Consider the following 4,745-nt stretch of genomic DNA (forward strand, 5'->3'; position numbering starts at 1 on the left):
ACCTATTGAGCAATCTTTGCATAACAGTTACAACACTGGAATAAGAATAGATCGGTGTAGATAACTTTGTCCATACTAAAAGATTTGCATGACTATTGAGTGCAGTTAATTTTTTAAAAATCTTTTTGGCTTCCTTTGCTTAAAAGCACCACTTGAGTTGATAGTTCAGATCACATCACTTTAGTTTATGGTTATTTAATGTTGTCTGACTCATGGCAGAATTACTCAAACCAGTGTTTGTTAAAACTACCAAGCCCATCATGCCTTCACAAAAGGTTTTCATCATAGAGGTTAAAAAAAAACAAACAAACATGTAACGGAAAATTACATTTTACAGTGTAGTAGGATCTATTCTGCTTATGTTCTTCACTGTGTTGTGATCTCATCGAACACCACTGTGAGAATAGCTGTGTTTGGTGTAGATAATCATAGTTTGTATAAACCAAAGACAGTCAGTCAGAAAGGCTTAGAAAATAAGCTGCTGGGAGCCTGAATTTTTAGTACCTGCCAAAATAATAGAGCATGGTGTATTGGCACAGATTAGCAACTGCTACAACTTCAACAGATTTTTGTCCAATGAGTGTCAGACCTTATTTGAATCATCCTCCCGGCAAGACATCGCAGTGATAGCCGCTCAGGCTGAGTCACCATCGCCCCAATTTCATATTTGGTCCCAGTTAAATCTGTAGCGCTATTCTTAGCTCTCAGAAAGCAACTAGAGGTCACAGGTTCATTTGCTGATTGTGTAATGAGCAGCTGACTGCGTAAATCAAATGCTAATTACACATGGACGGTGAGCACGATGTGGAGTTCAGATTTGCCCAGCACTTTGTTACGAATAAATGTCTCTTTGTTTTAACACGTCAACTCAATGAGCGCGTATAATTCACAGGTGACACAATTGAAAATGACAGCAGCATATGCAGCCAGAAGCACAACGAGTCCCAGCAAATATATTTACGTTTGGAATGACGGTGACCTGTGTCCACGAGTAATGTCGGTGATAGCGCAGAATAGACATGGACCCTCTCCAAGTCTAACACCTGTCAAAGCCAATGTTCACTGGGTGTTGTTAGAATTGAGGCAGGAGAGTTACATCATTATGATTAACAAGGCAGAACACACAGTGATTTGATGCAAATGCCAACGACATCTTATTTTCTCAACATTGAACTTAATTGCCACTGTCCGTCATAAATGTGTTTCCATGGCAATCACAAGTATCAATATAAGCTTTTGCACCAAGTAACCCAGATGTGTTCTAGAAGCAATGTGAAATGTGATAGTGTGTTTGTGTATGTATGTGTAGGCACCATACAAGATCGAAGAATTATATATAATAAATACATATTTTACATATATTACAAAGATTTACAAAGTAGGCAATCACTAACAACTAAATATGAAATTCCCCAAAAGTTTGAAGTTGGAGTTTATTTTGTTTGTTTGATGGATTCTGGTTTTGTGTTATGGACACTTTGTCTGTCACAAAGGTTTAAAGGAAAGCATAAAAGAATAAAAGCTTCCCCGATCCTTCCATTTATCACCAGCTGCAGCAGTGTGGCAACAGCATCTTAACGTTGTTCATGTGTGCATGTGTGTGTGTCTGATTACGGCAAAATTTTGTCCTGGTGACACCTGCCACTGAGATAAATGGTAATGGAATAGTAAATGGAACGGTTCCTATATAGCACTTTTCTACTCTGTCTGAGCACTCAAAGCACTTTATACAATTTGCCTCATTCACCCATTCATACAAGCACTTTTTTCTATGAACTCTATCCTTTTAGTGTGTAACATTATAAGGGTTCGAGCGCATTATAACCTTAAGGTTTTAGAAATTCTATGAAGTTGAAATATTTCTTTTGTTTTTGTTTTCAGACTATGGTTAAATAAGAGCTTTTCTAAATCCAGGTTTTTCACTTGAAACGATGCAGAGAAAATTACATTGTCTTAAAGAGGATACCTCCCAGCAAATGTGATTACACAGCATGCAATATTCAGTAAAGACAGCATTTAGTTGTGTTCAATAGTGTTGGGATTCTTTAAGCTAAGGTAGCCACTTTATCCACATTTTTAGTCTAAATCTAAAGTGTCTAAGTTCAGCTCACACATTGCTCAGATTTGCTTTGTTTAAAATCTTGGATTGCTTTAATTGTGCAGAACCTAAATAATGTTTTATTCTTTTTTTATTTAAGCAGTTTATGGCTGAGGTGTTTGTGCTTCCACACATATTTGAGGTAAAAGCTTACAGCTACCTGTTCACTTTTTAGTTTCTAGCTTTGAACTTTTCTGATGCCATGACCTACTAAGAGCACATATGCAGGTCAAAGATAGCTTTCATGAAAAGAAGCAAGAAACTGATTCTGTCAGTTTCCAGTGCTATTAATACTGTGCGGTGTAATGTGCATAGCTTATCAAAGTAACAAACCCCTCTGCTGAGCTTCATTTGAATTTGGTCTGTAATAAAATGCATGCTTAATATAGACCAAAATCTAAAAAGTATGCTCCTATATTTGTTGCGGAAGCAAAGTTTACAATGTACAACACCAGTGTGCAATACTGGCAGAAAAAAAAGTTGAATCCCGTGTCCTACATTTTTATAGTTACAAATGGATCGATGATATGAGTTATGCATTTTCCCTTTGAGACAGGTGTTCTGCGTGTCCCGTATTCCTAATTATGTAATCATATCCCATACCACACACATACAGACGTACTGTGTTTCCTGCCTCTCTTGTATGAACCCTCTGGGTTTCAGTATGTGGAGCACCAAATGAGATCACGTCTCTTGTGGAGGGGATAAACCTCAGACGAAGAGCAAGACACTCAGTTGCAAGGGAGTGTCCCAGTGCGTGCTCATGAGTTCAACAGAGAATATATTTGTGCCACTAGACAGAATGTAAAGAGATGAAAAGAAGACTTCAATATATTGCTTATAAGGTATACAAATGTTATGTGTAGGTGTGAGTGTAAAGGACCCATTCAGTGATTTAAGGTTCCATCTATCCATCCATTCATTTTATTCCTTTTATCCAGTTCAGGGTCGTAGGGGGTCTGAGCCTATTCCAGCTGTCATAGGGTGAGAGGTGGGGTACACTCTGAACAGGTTACCGATGCAATTTTGAATTACCATTTAACTTAACATGCATGCCTTTGGATTGTGAGAGGAAGCCAGACTACCTGGAGAGAACTTCATGCAGTTACACGGAGAAAATCCACACAGCAAGAACCCAGCCAGTTCAAACCTAGTACCATCGAGCAGTGACGTGACAGTGCTAAGCACTGAACCGCCATCGGGAATGATATCATCAAACATAAAAAAAGAGATTATTCATTTTACATTATCAATTAAGTTTAGGAGCATTTATTTATACCTGGGTGTTTCTCACAACTGACTTTTGGACCAGTCTGGCATAAAAATGTTGCACATTCAGTCACTGTTTAAGTAAAATAATGTAATATTCTTGTTATGTTTACTGTTCTGTAGTTTGCCAGAAAGTCAAGCACTTATTTGAATCTCCTCACCAACAATCTTGTGTATACATTTGATAAATTGAGTATTCAGAACTAAATGCATTAATTGTAAACAGACAACATACATTTAGTCTTCATATCTATTTGTCTTATCCATTATCCAGTACACGTTTAATGTCTTCTTTGTGCCGTGTCTCCATAAAATCTTAAGACCAGATACCTAACAGGTACCCGAGGTCATCAGATACATGATAATGCAGTATTATGCAAAGAACTGCAGGGTTACCATTCTCTGCAGTAATAAGTAGATTAAAAGAGAAGATGGACCTGATTCTGCTCACACCTCTGGGGAGCATGGACCAGAATAAATTGTAATGAGTTCAATTCTTTGCCGGATTTAGAAAGAAGCAGAATTTAGAGCATAAGAAATAAATTTGGTCTTTTTCTCAGAGGAGCAGGGAGAGATTTTCCTTGTTGTTTTCATGAAACGATGATGGGAATCAAGAGAATATAAAACTGAGGGAATGTGAGATGATTTTTAGAGAGAATGGCAAGTACAAAGACAAACTGTACTGTTCAACGCTGTACAGAATCTGTCCTGACTTGTTTGCCTTTAGATATCCTGTGTGCATACATGCGAGCTGTTATATGAGGGCATCTATGTGCTTCGGGGTGCACATGTACTCATCCACATTTTTCCGTGTCCATTTTAGTGTGCATATGCAACGTATGTGTAATTGTAAGTATGTTTTTCCCAGCTGCTGAGCCGGCAAGAGGACAATGTCTGTCATGATGCAACAGGCGGCTAATCCTCTCCTTATGTAAACGCTTGACTGCTATTCAAATGACATGCAGATGGGTTAGAGAGCTTAGGTTTTGGCAGCATAGTGTCATAACAAGGAATGTCTGTGAAGACAATGTGCTGTCAGCATTTGGATGATTAATGCTGTACTTCATGTTTGAAACAGGCCCTCTCAGGACTCAACAAAGACTGGCAGGTTCACATAGTGTAGGTATCAGCCAAAGCTTGATGACCTCATAGCCTCATGAATTGGGGAGGGGAGCAGCAGGTAATGACTAAGTGCAGAGGCAGTTGGCTAAGAGAACATCATTTGAGTGCAGCATGAATATATAATATATACAGTGGGGCAAAAAAGTATTTAGTCAGCCAGCGATTGTGCAAGTTCCCCCACTTAAAATGATGACAGAGGTCAGTAATTTGCACCAGAGGTACACTTCAACTGTGAGAGACAGAATGTGAAAAAAAA

General features: G+C 38.4%; 1 protein-coding gene across 1 annotated transcript in view; it reads left to right on the plus strand.

The window, feature by feature from the left end:
• elfn2b (extracellular leucine-rich repeat and fibronectin type III domain containing 2b) overlaps window positions 1-4,745 on the plus strand; it is an 85,901-nt gene that overhangs the window by 74,379 nt on the left and 6,777 nt on the right. The window lies entirely within an intron of this gene.

The sequence above is a fragment of the Pundamilia nyererei genome, unplaced genomic scaffold (genome assembly GCF_000239375.1).
Source record: "Pundamilia nyererei isolate P.nyererei 1_Seehausen unplaced genomic scaffold, PunNye1.0 scaffold00059, whole genome shotgun sequence".
NCBI classification, from domain to species: domain Eukaryota; kingdom Metazoa; phylum Chordata; class Actinopteri; order Cichliformes; family Cichlidae; genus Pundamilia; species Pundamilia nyererei.